This window comes from Oncorhynchus gorbuscha, unplaced genomic scaffold (assembly GCF_021184085.1).
Source record: "Oncorhynchus gorbuscha isolate QuinsamMale2020 ecotype Even-year unplaced genomic scaffold, OgorEven_v1.0 Un_scaffold_1253, whole genome shotgun sequence".
Lineage (NCBI taxonomy): Eukaryota > Metazoa > Chordata > Actinopteri > Salmoniformes > Salmonidae > Oncorhynchus > Oncorhynchus gorbuscha.
In genome coordinates, this window is record NW_025746085.1 from 25,001 (window position 1) to 44,360 (window position 19,360).

The following is a 19,360-nucleotide window of genomic DNA, read 5'->3' on the forward strand; positions in this document are numbered from 1 at the left end:
CACCCAGGTGGCCGGGTTCAACTCCCGGTATGGGAAAGAATATTGTTTCTTTAGGTACCCACTTGTGTAACAACAGATGCAGCAGTTTGTCACAACACAACAATATTCACTCAGCAACAGGAAATGTGACATGATATGTAGATTCAAATTATATAAGGTTTTTTAAACGTTGAATACACTTAATGGCTGAATTTCTTAAAGATTTAATGATTTGTCTGTGATGTGTATTTTAAGTATGTGACTTCCCATATGGTCTAGCAGTTAGGATTCCTGGTTTTCACCCAGCTGTCCTGGGTTCAACTCCCGGTATGGGAAAGAATATCTTGTCGTTAGGTACGCACTTGTATAACAACAGATGCAGCAGTTTCTCACAACTGTAAAAATATTCCCTCAGCAACAGGAAATGAGACATGTTATGTAGATTCAAATTATACAATTCTTTTTAAACGTTGAATACACTTCATGGCTGCATTTCTTGCTCTGCAGTAAAATTCATGCAACAACAGGAGGATCAAATTAAGATATGCATCTGAAACAGAAAACCAAGGAACCTTGTTGTCGACAGACTGTGTACACTGGTCTAGCTGTGACCTGACTTAAGCTTAGACGTGGGGCCAGTGGGGCAATGGATAACGTGTCTGACTAGGGATCAGAAGATTCTAGGATCTACTCCTGGCTGACTCAATACTTTATTTAATTGAATGAAATCAAGCTGGGAATGATACTGTATACCTTTCAGTGCTTCTGGCTGTTCTCACTTCAAACACATTATAGATGGATTTCATCTGGACATTCCCCAACATCTCTGAGAAAAAAAGATGAGGTTTTTGAATCCAACAGGCATGATGTCAACATTTAAAGATTTGTCTGTGATGTGTATTTTAAGTATGTGTCTTCCCATATGGTCTAGCGGTTAGGATTCCTGGTTTTCACCCAGGTGGCCCAGGTACAACTCCCGGTATAGGAAAGAATAACTTGTCGTTAGGTACGCACTTGTGTAACAACAGATGCAGTACTTTCACACAACACAACAATATTCCCTCAGCAACAGGAAATGTGACTTGTTATGTAGATTAAAATTATACAATTCTTTTTAAACGTTGAATACACTTCATGGCTGCATTTCTTGCTCTGCAGTAAAATTCATGCAACAACAGGAGGATCAAATTAAGATATGCATCTGAAAATGAAAACCAAGGAACCTTGTTTTTGACAGACGCCATGACTGTGTACACTGGTCTAGCTGTGACCTGACTTCAGCTTAGATGTTGGGCCAGTGTCGCAATGGATAACATGTCTGACTACGGATCAGAAGATTCTAGGTTCGACTCCTGGCTGGCTCAATTCTTTGTTTAATTGACTGAAATCAAGCTGGGAATGATACTGTATACAGGCATAATGTCAACATTTAAAGATTTGACTGTGATGTGTATTTTAAGTATGTTTCTTCCCATATGGTCTAGCGGTAAGGATTCCTGGTTTTCACCCAGGTGGCCAGGTTTCAATTCCCGGTATGGGAAAGAATATATTGTCGTTAGGTACGTACTTGTGTAACAACAGATGCAGCAGTTTCTCACAACACAACAATATTCCCTCAGCAACAGGAAATGTGACTTGTTATGTAGATTCAAATTATACATGGCTTTTTAAACGTTGAATACACTTCATGGCTGCATTTCTTGCTCTGCAGTAAAATTCATGCAACAACAGGAGGATCAAATTAAGATATGCATCTGAAACAGAAAACCAAGGAACCTTGTTGTTGACAGACGCCATGACTGTGTACACTGGTCTAGCTGTGACCTGACTTCAGCTCAGACGTGGGGCCAGTGGCGCAATGGATAACGTGTCTGACTACGGATCAGAAGATTCTAGGTTCGACTCCTGGCTGGCTCAATACTTTATTTAATTGACTGAAATCAAGCTCGGAATGATACTGTATATCTTTCAGTGCTTCTGGCTGTTCTCACTTTAAACACATTTTAGATGGATTTCATCTGGACATTCCCCAACATCTCTGAGAAAAAAAGATGTAGGTTTTGAATCCAACAGGCATAATGTCAACATTTAAAGATTTGTCTGTGATGTGTATTTTAAGTATGTGTCTTCCCATATGGTCTAGCGGTTAGGATTCCTTCTTTTCACCCAGGTGGCCCGGGTTCAACTCCCGGTATGGGAAAGAATATCTCATCGTTAGGTACGCACTTGTGTAACAACAGATTCAGCAGTTTCACAAAACAGTATTCCCTCAGCAAATGTGACATGTCATGTAGATTCAAATTATACAAGGCTTTTTAAACGATGAATACACTTCATGGCTGCATTTCTTGCTCTGCAGTAAAATTCATGCAACAACAGGAGGATCAAATTAAGATATGCATCTGAAACAGAAAACCAAGGAACCTTGTTGTTGACAGACGCCATGACTGTGTACATTTGTCTAGCTGTGACCTGACTTCAGCTTAGACGTGGTGCCAGTGAGGGTAGGCAACAACATCTCCTCCCCGCTGATCCTCAACACGGGGGCCCCACAAGGGTGCGTTCTGAGCCCTCTCCTGTACTCCCTGTTCACCCACGACTGCGTGGCCACGCACGCCTCCAACTCAATCATCAAGTTTGCGGACGACACAACAGTGGTAGGCTTGATTACCAACAACGACGAGACGGCCTACAGGGAGGAGGTGAGGGCCCTCGGAGTGTGGTGTCAGGAAAATAACCTCACACTCAACGTCAACAAAACTAAGGAGATGATTGTGGACTTCAGGAAACAGCAGAGGGAACACCCCCTATCCACATCGATGGAACAGTAGTGGAGAGGGTAGCTAGTTTTAAGTTCCTCGGCATACACATCACAGACAAACTGAATTGGTCCACTCACACTGACAGCGTCGTGAAGAAGGCGCAGCAGCGCCTATTCAACCTCAGGAGGCTGAAGAAATTCGGCTTGTCACCAAAAGCACTCACAAACTTCTACAGATGCACAATCGAGAGCATCCTGGCGGGCTGTATCACCGCCTGGTACGGCAACTGCTCCGCCCTCAACCGTAAGGCTCTCCAGAGGGTAGTGAGGACTGCACAACGCATCACCGGGGGCAAAACTACCTGCCCTCCAGGACACCTACACCACCCGTTGTTACAGGAAGGCCATAAAGATCATCAAGGACATCAACCACCCGAACCACTGCCTGTTCACCCCGCTATCATCCAGAAGGCGAGGTCAGTACAGGTGCATCAAAGCTGGGACCGAGAGACTGAAAAACAGCTTCTATCTCAAGGCCATCAGACTGTTAAACAGCCACCACTAACATTGAGTGGCTGCTGCCAACACACTGTCATTGACGCTGACCCAACTCCAGCCATTTTAATAATGGGAATTGATGGGAAATGATGTAAATATATCACTAGCCACTTTAAACAATGCTACCTTATATAATGTTACTTACCCTACATTATTCATCTCATATGCATATGTATATACTGTACTCTACATCATCGACTGCATCCTTATGTAACACATGTATCACTAGCCACTTTAACTATGCCACTTTGTTTACTTTGTCTACACACTCATCTCATATGTATATACTGTACTCGATACCATCTACTGTATGCTGCTCTGTACCATCACTCATTCATATATCCTTATGTACATGTTCCTTATCCCCTTACACTGTGTATAAGACAGTAGTTTTGGAATTGTTAGTTAGATTACTTGTTGGTTATCACTGCATTGTCGGAACTAGAAGCACAAGCATTTCGCTACACTCGCATTAACATCTGCTAACCATGTGTATGTGACAAATAAAATTTGATTTGATTTGATTTGAATGGATAACGTGTCTGACTACGGATCAGAAGATTCTAGGTTCGACTCCTGGCTGGCTCAATACTTTGTTTAATTGACTGAAATCAAGCAGGGAATGATACTGTATTAAAAAAGATGTAGTTTTTGAATCCAACAGGCATAATATCAACATTTAAAGATTTGTCTGTGATGTGTATTTTAAGTTTGTGTCTTCCCATATGGTCTAGCGGTTAGGATTCCTGGTTTTCACCAAGGTGGCCTGGGTTCAACTCCCGGTATGGGAAAGGATATCTTGTCATTAGGTACCCACTTGTGTAACAACAGATGCGGCAGTTTCTCACAACACAACAATATTCCCTCAGCAACATGAAATGTGACATGTCATGTTGATTCGAATTATACAATTATTTTTAAACGTTGAATACGCTTCATGGCTGCATTTCTTGCTCTGCAGTAAAATTCATGCAACAACAGGAGGATCAAATTAAGATATGCATCTGAAACAGAAAACCAAGGAACCTTGTTTTTGACAGACGCTATGACTGTGTACACTGGTCTAGCTGTGACCTGACTTCAGCTTAGACGTGGGGCCAGTGGCGCAATGGATAACATGTCTGACTACGGATCAGAAGATTCTAGGTTCGACTCCTCGCTGGCTCAATACTTTGTTTAATTGACTGAAATCAAGCTGGGAATGATACTGTATACCTTTCAGTGCTTCTAATTGTTCTCACTTCAAACACATTTTAGATGGATTTCATCTGGACATTCCCCAACATCTCTGAGAAAAAAAGATGATGCTTTTAAATCCAACAGGCATAATGTCAACATTTAAAGATTTGTCTGTGATGTGTATTTTAAGTTTTTGTCTTCCCATATGGTCTAGCGGTTAGGATTCCTGGTTTTCACCCAGGTGGCCCGGGTTCAACTCCCGGTATGGTAAAGATCATCTTATCGTTAGGTAACCACTTGTGTAATAACAGATGCAGCAGTTTCACACAACACAACAATATTCCCTCAGCAACAGGAAATGTGACATGTTATGTATAAAAGCGTCTGCTAAATGGCACATATTATTATTATTATTATGTATATACAAAGCTTTTTAAACTTTGAATACACTTCATGGCTGCATTTCTTGCTCTGCAGTAAAATTAATGCAACAACAGGAGGATCAAATTAACATATGCATCTGAAACAGAAAACCAAGGAACCTTTTTGTTGACAGACGCCATGACTGTGTACACTGTTCTAGCTGTGACCTGACTTCAGCTTAGACGTGGGGCCAGTGGCGCAATGGATAACGTGTCTGACTACGGATCAGAAGATTCTAGGTTTGACTCCTGGCTGGCTCAATACTTTATTTAATTGACTGAAATCAAGCTGGGAATGATACTGTATACCTTTCAGTGCTTCTGGCTGTTCTCACTTCAAACACACTTTAGATGGATTTCATCTGGACATTCCCCAACATCTCTGAGAAAAAAAGATGTGGCTTTTAAATCCAACAGGCATGATGTCAACATTTAAAGATTTGTCTGTGATGTGTATTTTAAGTATGTGTCTTCCCATATGGTCTAGCGGTTAGGATTCCTGGTTTTCACCCAGGTGGCCCAGGTACAACTCCCGGTATAGGAAAGAATAACTTGTCATTAGGTACGCACTTGTGTAACAACAGATGCAGTACTTTCACACAACACAACAATATTCCCTCAGCAATAGGAAATGTGACTTGTTATGTAGATTCAAATTATACAATTCTTTTTAAACGTTGAATACACTTCATGGCTGCATTTCTTGCTCTGCAGTAAAATTCATGCAACAACAGGAGGATCAAATTAAGATATGCATCTGAAACAGAAAACCAAGGAACCTTGTTGTCGACAGACTGTGTACACTGGTCTAGCTGTGACCTGACTTCAGCTTAGACGTGGGGCCAGTGGCGCAATGGATAACGTGTCTGACTACGGATCAGAAGATTCAAGGTTTGACTCCTGTAGATTCAAATTATACAAAGCTTTTTAAACGTTGAATACACTTCATGGCTGCATTTCTTGCTCTGCAGTAAAATTCATGCAACAACAGGAGGATCAAATTAAGATATGCATCTGAAACAGAAATCCAAGGAACCTTTTTGTTGACAGACGCCATGACTGTGTACATTTGTCTAGCTGTGACCTAACTTCAGCTTAGACGTGGTGCCAGTGAGGGTAGGCAACAACATCTCCTCCCCGCTGATCCTGAACACGGGGGCCCCACAAGGGTGCGTTCTGAGCCCTCTCCTGTACTCCCTGTTCACCCACGACTGCGTGGCCACGCACGCCTCCAACTCAATCATCAAGTTTGCGGACGACACAACAGTGGTAGGCTTGATTACCAACAACGACGAGACGGCCTACAGGGAGGAGGTGAGGGCCCTCGGAGTGTGGTGTCAGGAAAATAACCTCACACTCAACGTCAACAAAACTAAGGAGATGATTGTGGACTTCAGGAAACAGCAGAGGGAACACCCCCCTATCCACATCGATGGAACAGTAGTGGAGAGGGTAGCTAGTTTTAAGTTCCTCGGCATACACATCACAGACAAACTGAATTGGTCCACTCACACTGACAGCGTCGTGAAGAAGGCGCAGCAGCGCCTATTCAACCTCAGGAGGCTGAAGAAATTCGGCTTGTCACCAAAAGCACTCACAAACTTCTACAGATGCACAATCGAGAGCATCCTGGCGGGCTGTATCACCGCCTGGTACGGCAATTGCTCCGCCTCAACCGTAAGGCTCTCCAGAGGGTAGTGAGGACTGCACAACGCATCACCGGGGCAAACTACCTGCCCTCCAGGACACCTACACCACCCGTTGTTACAGGAAGGCCATAAAGATCATCAAGGACATCAACCACCCAAACCACTGCCTGTTCACCCCGCTATCATCCAGAAGGCGAGGTCAGTACAGGTGCATCAAAGCTGGGACCGAGAGACTGAAAAACAGCTTCTATCTCAAGGCCATCAGACTGTTAAACAGCCACCACTAACATTGAGTGGCTGCTGCCAACACACTGTCATTGACACTGACCCATCTCCAGCCATTTTAATAATGGGAATTGATGGGAAATGATGTAAATATATCACTAGCCACTTTAAACAATGCTACCTTATATAATGTTACTTACCCTACATTATTCATCTCATATGCATATGTATATACTGTACTCTACATCATCGACTGCATCCTTATGTAACACATGTATCACTAGCCACTTTAACTATGCCACTTTGTTTACTTTGTCTACACACTCATCTCATATGTATATACTGTACTCGATACCATCTACTGTATGCTGCTCTGTACCATCACTCATTCATATATCCTTATGTACATGTTCCTTATCCCCTTACACTGTGTATAAGACAGTAGTTTTGGAATTGTTAGTTAGATTACTTGTTGGTTATCACTGCATTGTCGGAACTAGAAGCACAAGCATTTCGCTACACTCGCATTAACATCTGCTAACCATGTGTATGTGACAAATAAAATTTGATTTGATTTGATTTGAATGGATAACGTGTCTGACTACGGATCAGAAGATTCTAGGTTCGACTCCTGGCTGGCTCAATACTTTGTTTAATTGACTGAAATCAAGCAGGGAATGATACTGTATTAAAAAAGATGTAGTTTTTGAATCCAACAGGCATAATGTCAACATTTAAAGATGTGTCTGTGATGTGTATTTTAAGTATGTGTCTTCCCATATGGTCTAGCGGTTAGGATTCCTGGTTTTCACCCAGGTGGCCCAGGTTCAACTCCCGGTATGGGAAAGAATATATTTTTGTTATGTTACCCACTTGTGTAACAACAGATGCAGCAGTTTCTCACAACACAACAATATTCCCTCAGCAACAGGAAATGTGACTTGTTATGTAGATTCAAATTATACAAAGCTTTTTAAACGTTGAATACACTTCATGGCTGCATTTCTTGCTCTGCAGTAAAATTCATGCAACAACAGGAGGATCAAATTAAGATATGCATCTGAAACAGAAAACCAAGGAACCTTGTTGTCGACAGACTGTGTACACTGGTCTAGCTGTGACCTGACTTCAGCTTAGTCGTGGGGCCAGTGGCGCAATGGATAACGTGTCTGACTACGGATCAGAAGATTCAAGGTTTGACTCCTGTAGATTCAAATTATACAAAGCTTTTTAAACGTTGAATACACTTCATGGCTGCATTTCTTGCTCTGCAGTAAAATTCATGCAACAACAGGAGGATCAAATTAAGATATGCATCTGAAACAGAAATCCAAGGAACCTTTTTGTTGACAGACGCCATGACTGTGTACACTGGTCTAGCTGTGACCTTACTTCAGCTTAGACGTGGGGTCAGTGGCGCAATGGAAAAAATGTCTGACTACGGATCAGAAGATTCTAGGTTCGACTCCTGGCTGGCTCAATACTATACTTAATTTACTGAAATCAAGCTGGGAATGATACTGTTTACCTTTCAGTGCTTCTGGCTGTTCTCACTTCAAACACATTTTAGACGGATTTCATCTGGACATTCCCCAACATCTCTGAGAAAAAAAAGATGTAGCTTTTAAATCCAACAGGCATGATGTCAACATTTAAAGATTTGTCTGTGATGTGTATTTTAAGTATTGCATCTGAAATTAAGATATGCATCTGAAACAGAAAACCAAGGAACCTTGTTGTTGACAGACGCTATGACTGTGTACATTTGTCTAGCTGTGACCTGACTTCAGCTTAGACGTGGTGCCAGTGAGGGTAGGCAACAACATCTCCTCCCCGCTGATCCTGAACACGGGGGCCCCACAAGGGTGTGTTCTGAGCCCTCTCCTGTACTCCCTGTTCACCCACGACTGCGTGGCCACGCACGCCCTCCAACTCAATCATCAAGTTTGCGGACGACACAACAGTGGTAGGCTTGATTACCAACAACGACGAGACGGCCTACAGGGAGGAGGTGAGGGCCCTCGGAGTGTGGTGTCAGGAAAATAACCTCACACTCAACGTCAACAAAACTAAGGAGATGATTGTGGACTTCAGGAAACAGCAGAGGGAACACCCCCCTATCCACATCGATGGAACAGTAGTGGAGAGGGTAGCTAGTTTTAAGTTCCTCGGCATACACATCACAGACAAACTGAATTGGTCCACTCACACTGACAGCGTCGTGAAGAAGGCGCAGCAGCGCCTATTCAACCTCAGGAGGCTGAAGAAATTCGGCTTGTCACCAAAAGCACTCACAAACTTCTACAGATGCACAATCGAGAGCATCCTGGCGGGCTGTATCACCGCCTGGTACGGCAACTGCTCCGCCCTCAACCGTAAGGCTCTCCAGAGGGTAGTGAGGACTGCACAACGCATCACCGGGGAAAACTACCTGCCCTCCAGGACACCTACACCACCCGTTGTTACAGGAAGGCCATAAAGATCATCAAGGACATCAACCACCCAAACCACTGCCTGTTCACCCCGCTATCATCCAGAAGGCGAGGTCAGTACAGGTGCATCAAAGCTGGGACCGAGAGACTGAAAAACAGCTTCTATCTCAAGGCCATCAGACTGTTAAACAGCCACCACTAACATTGAGTGGCTGCTGCCAACACACTGTCATTGACACTGACCCAACTCCAGCCATTTTAATAATGGGAATTGATGGGAAATGATGTAAATATATCACTAGCCACTTTAAACAATGCTACCTTATATAATGTTACTTACCCTACATTATTCATCTCATATGCATATGTATATACTGTACTCTACATCATCGACTGCATCCTTATGTAACACATGTATCACTAGCCACTTTAACTATGCCACTTTGTTTACTTTGTCTACACACTCATCTCATATGTATATACTGTACTCGATACCATCTACTGTATGCTGCTCTGTACCATCACTCATTCATATATCCTTATGTACATGTTCCTTATCCCCTTACACTGTGTATAAGACAGTAGTTTTGGAATTGTTAGTTAGATTACTTGTTGGTTATCACTGCATTGTCGGAACTAGAAGCACAAGCATTTCGCTACACTCGCATTAACATCTGCTAACCATGTGTATGTGACAAATAAAATTTGATTTGATTTGATTTGAATGGATAACGTGTCTGACTACGGATCAGAAGATTCTAGGTTCGACTCCTGGCTGGCTCAATACTTTGTTTAATTGACTGAAATCAAGCAGGGAATGATACTGTATTAAAAAAGATGTAGTTTTTGAATCCAACAGGCATAATGTCAACATTTAAAGATTTGTCTGTGATGTGTATTTTAAGTATGTGTCTTCCCATATGGTCTAGCGGTTAGGATTCCTGGTTTTCACCCAGGTGGCCCGGGTTCAACTCCCGGTATGGGAAAGAATATATTTTCGTTAGGTACCCACTTGTGTAACAACAGATGCAGCAGTTTCTCACAACACAACAATATTCCCTCAGCAACAGGAAATGTGACTTGTTATGTAGATTCAAATTATACAAAGCTTTTTAAACGTTGAATACACTTCATGGCTGCATTTCTTGCTCTGCAGTAAAATTCATGCAACAACAGGAGGATCAAATTTAGATATGCATCTGAAACAGAAAACCAAGGAACCTTGTTGTTGACAGATGCTATGACTGTCTACACTGGTCTAGCTGTGACCTGACTTCAGCTTAGACGTGGGGTCAGTGGCGCAATGGATAAAGTGTCTGACTACGGATCAGAAGATTCTAGGTTCGACTCCTGGCTAGCTCAATACTTTACTTAATTGACTGAAATCAAGCTGGGAATGATACTGTTTACCTTTCAGTGCTTCTGGCTGTTCTCACTTCAAACACATTTTAGACGGATTTCATCTGGACATTCCCCAACATCTCTGGGAAAAAAAGATGTTGCTTTTAAATCCAACAGGCATAATGCAAACATTTAAAGATTTGTCTGTGATGTGTATTTTAAGTATGTGTCTTCCCATATGGTCTAGCAGTTAGGATTCCTGGTTTTCACCCAGGTGGCCCGGGTTCAACTCCCGGTATGGGAAAGAATATATTTTTGTTATGTTACCCACTTGTGTAACAACAGATGCAGTACTTTCACACAACACAACAATATTCCCTCAGCAACAGGAAATGTGACTTGTTATGTAGATTCAAATTATACAATTCTTTTTAAACGTTGAATACACTTCATGGCTGCATTTCTTGCTCTGCAGTAAAATTCATGCAACAACAGGAGGATCAAATTAAGATATGCATCTGAAACAGAAAACCAAGGAACCTTGTTGTTGACAGACGCCATGACTGTGTAAACTGGTCTAGCTTTGACCTGACTTCAGCTTAGACGTGGGGCCAGTGTAGCATTGGATAACTTGTCTGACTATGAATCAGAAGATTCTAGGTTCGACTCCTGGCTGGTTCAATACTTTGTTTAATTGACTGTAATCAAGCAGGGAATGATACTGTATACCTTTCAGGCTGTTCTCACTTCAAACACACTTTAGACGGATTCCATCTGGACATTCCCCAACATCTCTGAGAAAAAAAAGATGTAGCTTTTAAATCCTACAGGCATGATGTCAACATTTAAAGATTTGTCTGTGATGTGTATTTTAAGTATGTGTCTTCCCATATGGTCTAGCGGTTAGGATTCCCGGTTTTCACCCTGGTGGCCCGGGTTCAACTCCCGGTATTGGAAAGAATACATTTTCGTAGGGTATCCACTTGTGTAACAACAGATGCTTTTAAATCCAACAGGCATAACAGACGCTATGACTGTGTACATTTGTCTAGCTGTGACCTGACTTCAGCTTAGACGTGGTGCCAGTGAGGGTAGGCAACAACATCTCCTCCCCGCTGATCCTCAACACGGGGGCCCCACAAGGGTGCGTTCTGAGCCCTCTCCTGTACTCCCTGTTCACCCACGACTGCGTGGCCACGCACGCCTCCAACTCAATCATCAAGTTTGCGGACGACACAACAGCGGTAGGCTTGATTACCAACAACGACGAGACGGCCTACAGGGAGGAGGTGAGGGCCCTCGGAGTGTGCTGTCAGGAAAATAACCTCACACTCAACGTCAACAAAACTAAGGAGATGATTGTGGACTTCAGGAAACAGCAGAGGGAACACCCCCCTATCCACATCGATGGAACAGTAGTGGAGAGGGTAGCTAGTTTTAAGTTCCTCGGCATACACATCACAGACAAACTGAATTGGTCCACTCACACTGACAGCGTCGTGAAGAAGGCGCAGCAGCGCCTATTCAACCTCAGGAGGCTGAAGAAATTCGGCTTGTCACCAAAAGCACTCACAAACTTCTACAGATGCACAATCGAGAGCATCCTGGCGGGCTGTATCACCGCCTGGTACGGCAACTGCTCCGCCCTCAACCGTAAGGCTCTCCAGAGGGTAGTGAGGACTGCACAATGCATCACCGGGGGCAAACTACCTGCCCTCCAGGACACCTACACCACCCGTTGTTACAGGAAGGCCATAAAGATCATCAAGGACATCAACCACCCGAACCACTGCCTGTTCACCCCGCTATCATCCAGAAGGCGAGGTCAGTACAGGTGCATCAAAGCTGGGACCGAGAGACTGAAAAACAGCTTCTATCTCAAGGCCATCAGACTGTTAAACAGCCACCACTAACATTGAGTGGCTGCTGCCAACACACTGTCATTGACACTGACCCAACTCCAGCCATTTTAATAATGGGAATTGATGGGAAATGATGTAAATATATCACTAGCCACTTTAAACAATGCTACCTTATATAATGTTACTTACCCTACATTATTAATCTCATATGCATATGTATATACTGTACTCTACATCATCGACTGCATCCTTATGTAACACATGTATCACTAGCCACTTTAACTATGCCACTTTGTTTACTTTGTCTACACACTCATCTCATATGTATATACTGTACTCGATACCATCTACTGTATGCTGCTCTGTACCATCACTCATTCATATATCCTTATGTACATGTTCCTTATCCCCTTACACTGTGTATAAGACAGTAGTTTTGGAATTGTTAGTTAGATTACTTGTTGGTTATCACTGCATTGTCGGAACTAGAAGCACAAGCATTTCGCTACACTCGCATTAACATCTGCTAACCATGTGTATGTGACAAATAAAATTTGATTTGATTTGATTTGAATGGATAACGTGTCTGACTACGGATCAGAAGATTCTAGGTTTGACTCCTGGCTGGCTCAATACTTTGTTTAATTGACTGAAATCAAGCAGGGAATGATACTGTATAACTTTCAGTGCTTCTGGCTGTTCTCACTTCAAACACATTTTAGACCGATTTCATCTGGACATTCCCCAACATCTCTGGGAAAAAAGATGTTGCTTTTAAATCCAACAGGCATAATGCAAACATTTAAAGATTTGTCTGTGATGTGTATTTTAAGTATGTGTCTTCCCATATGGTCTAGCAGTTAGGATTCCTGGTTTTCACCCAGGTGGCCCGGGTTCAACTCCCGGTATGGGAAAGAATATATTTTTGTTATGTTACCCACTTGTGTAACAACAGATGCAGCAGTTTCTCACAACACAACAATATTCCCTCAGCAACAACAAATGTGACATGTTATGTAGATTCAAATTATACAAGGCTTTTTAAACTTTGAATAGACTTCATGGCTGCATTTCTTGCTCTGCAGTAAAATTCATGCAACAACAGGAGGATCAAATTAAGATATGCATCTGAAACAGAAAACCAAGGAAACTTGTTGTTGAGAGACGCTATGACTGTGTACACTGGTCTAGCTGTGAACTGACTTCAGCTTAGACGTGGGGCCAGTGGCGCAATGGATAACGTGTCTGACTACGGATCAGAAGATTCTAGGTTCGACTCCTGGCTGGCTCAATACTTTGTTTAATTGACTGAAATAAGCAGGGAATGATACTGTATTAAAAAAAGATGTAGCTTTTAAATCAAACAGGCATAATGTCAACATTTAAAGAATTGTCTGTGATGTGTATTTTAAGTATGTGTCTTCCCATATGGTCTAGCGGTTAGGATTCCTGGTTTTTACCCAGGTGGCCCGGGTTCAACTCCCGGTATGGGAAAGAATATATATTCGTAGGGTATCCAGTTGTGTAACAACAGATGCAGCAGTTTCTCACAACACAACAATATTCCCTCAGCAACAGGAAATGTGACATGCTATGTAGATTCAAATTATACAAAGGTTTTTAAACGTTGAATACACTTCATGGCTGCATTTATTTCTCTGCAGTAAAATTCATGCAACACCAGGAGGATCAAATTAAGATATGCATCTGAAACAGAAAACCAAGGAACCTTGTTGTTGACAGACGCTATGACTGTGTACACTGGTCTAGCTGTAACCTGACTTAAGCTTAGACATGGGGCCAGTGGCGCAATGGATAATGTGTCTGACTACGGATCAGAAGATTCTAGGTTCGACTCCTGGCTAGCTCAATACTTTACTTAATTGACTGAAATCAAGCTGGGAATGATACTGTTTACCTTTCAGTGCTTCTGGCTGTTCTCACTTCAAACACATTTTAGACGGATTTCATCTGGACATTCCCCAACATCTCTGGGAAAAAAAGATGTTGCTTTTAAATCCAACAGGCATAATGCAAACATTTAAAGATTTGTCTGTGATGTGTATTTTAAGTATGTGTCTTCCCATATGGTCTAGCAGTTAGGATTCCTGGTTTTCACCCAGGTGGCCCGGGTTCAACTCCCGTTTTGGGAAAGAATATATTTTTGTTATGTTACCCACTTGTGTAACAACAGATGCAGTACTTTCACACAACACAACAATATTCCATCAGCAACAGGAAATGTGACTTGTTATGTAGATTCAAATTATACAATTCTTTTTAAACGTTGAATACACTTCATGGCTGCATTTCTTGCTCTGCAGTAAAATTCATGCAACAACAGGAGGATCAAATTAAGATATGCATCTGAAACAGAAAACCAAGGAACCTTGTTGTTGACAGACGCCATGACTGTGTAAACTGGTCTAGCTTTGACCTGACTTCAGCTTAGACGTGGGGCCAGTGGAGCATTGGATAACTTGTCTGACTATGAATCAGAAGATTCTAGGTTCGACTCCTGGCTGGCTCTTTATTTAATTGACTGAAATCAAGCTGGGAATGATACTGTAAACCTTTCAGTGCTTCTGGCTGTTCTCACTTCAAACACATTTTAGACGGATTTTATCTGGACATTCCCCGACATCTCTGAGAAAAAAAGATTTAGCTTTTAAATCCAACAGGCATGATGTCAACATTTAAAGATTTGTCTGTTATGTGTGTATTAACTATGTGTCTTCCCATATGGTCTAGCGGTTAGGATTCCTGGTTTTCACCCAGGTGGCCCGGGTTCAACTCCCGGTATGGGAAAGAATATATTTTCGTAAGGTACGTACTTGTGTAACAACAGATGCAGCAGTTTCTCACAACACAACAATATTCCCTCAGCAACAACAAATGTGACATGTTATGTAGATTCAAATTATATAAGGTTTTTTAAACGTTGAATACACTTCATGGCTGCATTTCTTGCTCTGCAGTAAAATTCATGCAACAACAGGAGGATCAAATTAAGATATGCATCTGAAACAGAAAACCAAGGAACCTTGTTGTCGACAGACTGTGTACACTGGTCTAGCTGTGACCTGACTTCAGCTTAGACGTGGTGCCAGTGGCGAAATGGATAACGTGTCTGACTACGTATCAGAAGATTCTAGGTTTGACTCCTGGCTGGCTCAATACTTTGTTTAATTTACTGAAATCAAGCTGGGAATGATACTGTATACCTTTCAGTGCTTTTGGCTGTTCTCACTTCAAACACATTTTAGATGGATTTCATCTGGACATTCCCCAACATCTCTGAGAAAAAAGATGTAGTTTTTGAATCCAACAGGCATAATGTCAACATTTAAAGATTTGTCTGTGATGTGTATTTTAAGTATGTGTCTTCCCATATGGTCTAGCGGTTAGGATTCCTGGTTTTCACCCAGGTGGCTCGGGTTCAACTCCCGGTATGGGAAAGAATAACTTGTCATTAGGTACGCACTTGTGTAACAACAAATGCAGTACTTTCACACAACACAACAATATTCACTCAGCAACATGAAATGTGACATGTCATGTAGATTTGAATTATACAATTATTTTTAAACGTTGAATACACTTCATGGCTGCATTTCTTGCTCTGCATTAAAATTCATGCAACAACAGGAGGATCAAATTAAGATATGCATCTGAAACAGAAACCCAAGGAACCTTGTTGTTGAGAGACGCTATGACTGTGTACACTGGTTTTCCTGGTTTTCACCCAGGTTGCCCGGGTTCGACTCCCGGTATGGGAAAGAATATCTTGTCGTTAGGTACGCACTTGTGTAACAAAAGATGCAGTCGTTTCATATAACACAACAGTATTCCCTCAGCAACAGGAAATGTTAAATTTTATGTAGATTCAAATTATACAAGGGTTTTTAAACGTTGAATAGGATTCCTGGTTTTCACCCAGGTGGCCTAGGTTCAACTCCCGGTATAAGAAAGAATAACTTGTCGTTAGGTACGCACTTGTGTAACAACAGATGCAGCAGTTTCAAAGACCTGAACCACTGCCTGTTCACCCCGCTATCATCCAGAAGGCGAGGTCAGTACAGGTGCATCAAAGCTGGGACCGAGAGACTGAAAAACAGCTTCTATCTCAAGGCCATCAGACTGTTAAACAGCCACCACTAACATTGAGTGGCTGCTGCCAACACACTGTCATTGACACTGACCCAACTCCAGCCATTTTAATAATGGGAATTGATGGGAAATGATGTAAATATATCACTAGCCACTTTAAACAATGCTACCTTATATAATGTTACTTACCCTACATTATTCATCTCATATGCATATGTATATACTGTACTCTACATCATCGACTGCATCCTTATGTAACACATGTATCACTAGCCACTTTAACTATGCCACTTTGTTTACTTTGTCTACACACTCATCTCATATGTATATACTGTACTCGATACCATCTACTGTATGCTGCTCTGTACCATCACTCATTCATATATCCTTATGTACATGTTCCTTATCCCCTTACACTGTGTATAAGACAGTAGTTTTGGAATTGTTAGTTAGATTACTTGTTGGTTATCACTGCATTGTCGGAACTAGAAGCACAAGCATTTCGCTACACTCGCATTAACATCTGCTAACCATGTGTATGTGACAAATACAATTTGATTTGATTTGATTTGAATGGATAAAGTGTCTGACTACGGATCAGAAGATTCTAGGTTCGACTCCTGGCTGGCTCAATACTTTGTTTAATTTACTGAAATCAAGCTGGGAATGATACTGTATACCTTTCAGTGCTTCTGGCTGTTCTCACTTCAAACACATTTTAGACGGATTTCATCTGGACATTCCCCAACATCTCTGAGAAAAAACGATGTAGCTTTTAAATCCAACAGGCATGATGTCAACATTTAAAGATTTGTCTGTGATGTGTGTTTTAAGTATGTGTCTTCCCATATGGTCTAGTGGTTAGGATTCCTGGTTTTCACCCAGGTGGCCCGGGTTCAACTCCTGATATGGGAAAGAATATCTTTTCGTTAGGTAACCACTTGTGTAACAACAGATGCATCAGTTTCACACAACACAACAATATTCCCTCAGCAACAGGAAATGTGACATGTTATGTATATTCAAATTATACAAAGCTTTTTAAACGTTGAATAAACTTCATGGCTGCATTTCTTGCTCTGCAGTAAAATTCATGCAACAACAGGAGGATCAAATTAAGATATGCATCTGAAACAGAAAACCAAGGAACCTTGTTGTTGACAGACGCCATGACTGTGTACACTGGTCTAGCTGTGACCTGACTTCAGCTTAGACGTGGGGCCAGTGGCGCAATGGATAATGTGTCTGACTACGGATTAGAAGTTGCTAGTTTTGACTCCTGGCTGGCTCAATACTTTATTTAATTGACTGAAATCAAGCTGGGAATGATACTGTATACCTTTCTGTGCTTCTGGCTGTTCTCACTTCAAACACATTATAGATGGATTTCATCTGGACATTCCCCAACATCTCTGAGAAAAAAAAGATGTAGTTTTTGAATCCAACAGGCATAATGTCAACATTTAAAGATTTGTCTGTGATGTGTATTTTAAGTATGTGTCTTACCATATGGTCTAGCGTTTAGGATTCCTGGTTTTCACCCAGGTGGCCCGGGTTCAACTCCCGGTATGGGAAAGAATAACTCATCGTTAGGTACGCACTTGTGTAACAACAGATTCAGCAGTTTCACAAAACAGTATTCCCTCAGCAAATGTGACATGTCATGTAGATTCAAATTATACAACGCTTTTTAAACGATGAATACACTTCATGGCTGCATTTCTTGCTCTGCAGTAAAATTCATGCAACAACAGGAGGATCAAATTAAGATATGCATCTGAAACAGAAAACCAAGGAACCTTGTTGTTGACAGACGCCATGACTGTGTACACTGGTCTAGCTGTGACCTGACTTCAGCTTAGACGTGGTGCCAGTGGCGAAATGGATAACGTGTCTGACTACGGATCAGAAGATTCTAGGTTTGACTCCTGGCTGGCTCAATACTTTATTTAATTGACTGAAATCAAGCTGGGAATGATACTGTATACCTTTCAGTGCTTCTGGCTGTTCTCACTTTAAACACATTTTAGACGGATTTCATCTGGACATTCCCCAACATCTCTGAGAAAAAAAGATGTAGTTTTTGAATCCAACAGGCATAATGTCAACATTTAAAGATTTGTCTGTGATGTGTATTTTAAGTATGTGTCTTCCCATATGGTCTAGCGGTTAGGATTCCTGGTTTTCACCCAGGTGGCCCGGGTTCAACTCACGATATGGGAAAAAATAACTTGTCATTAGGTATGCACTTGTGTAACAACAGATGCAGTACTTTCACACAACACAACAATATTCACTCAGCAACATGAAATGTGACATGTCATGTAGATTCGAATTATATAATTATTTTTAAACGTTGAATACATTTCATGGCTGCATTTCTTGCTCTGCAGTAAAATTCATGCAACAACAGGAGGATCAAATTAACATATGCATCTGAAACAGAAAACCAAGGAACCTTGTTGTTGAGAAACGCTATGACTGTGTACACTGGTCTAGCTGTGACCTGACTTCAGCTTAGACGTGGTGCCACTGGCGCAATGGATAACGTGTCTGACTACGGATCAGAAGATTCTAGGTTCGACTCCTGGCTGGCTCAATACTTTGTTTAATTGACTGAAATCAAGCAGGGAATGATACTGTATTAAAAAAAGATGTAGCTTTTAAATCAAACAGGCATAATGTCAACATTTAAAGATTTGTCTGTGATGTGTATTTTAAGTATGTGTCTTCCCATATGGTCTAGCAGTTAGGATTCCTGGTTTTCACCCAGGTTGCCTGGGTTCAACTCCCGGTATGGGAAAGAATATCTTGTCGTTAGGTACTCACTTGTGTAACAAAA

General features: G+C 41.7%; 3 non-coding genes across 3 annotated transcripts; all 3 read left to right on the forward strand.

Annotated features, from left to right (window-relative positions):
* The first annotated feature begins 10,119 nt into the window (after window positions 1–10,119).
* trnae-uuc lies at window positions 10,120–10,191 on the forward strand. The gene has a single exon. It is a non-coding gene; the product is annotated as a tRNA-Glu (tRNA).
* A 3,639-nt stretch (window positions 10,192–13,830) lies between these two features.
* trnak-uuu lies at window positions 13,831–13,902 on the forward strand. Its single transcript has one exon. It is a non-coding gene; the product is annotated as a tRNA-Lys (tRNA).
* A 1,242-nt stretch (window positions 13,903–15,144) lies between these two features.
* Window positions 15,145–15,216, forward strand: trnae-uuc. The gene has a single exon. It is a non-coding gene; the product is annotated as a tRNA-Glu (tRNA).
* The last annotated feature ends 4,144 nt before the right edge of the window (window positions 15,217–19,360 follow it).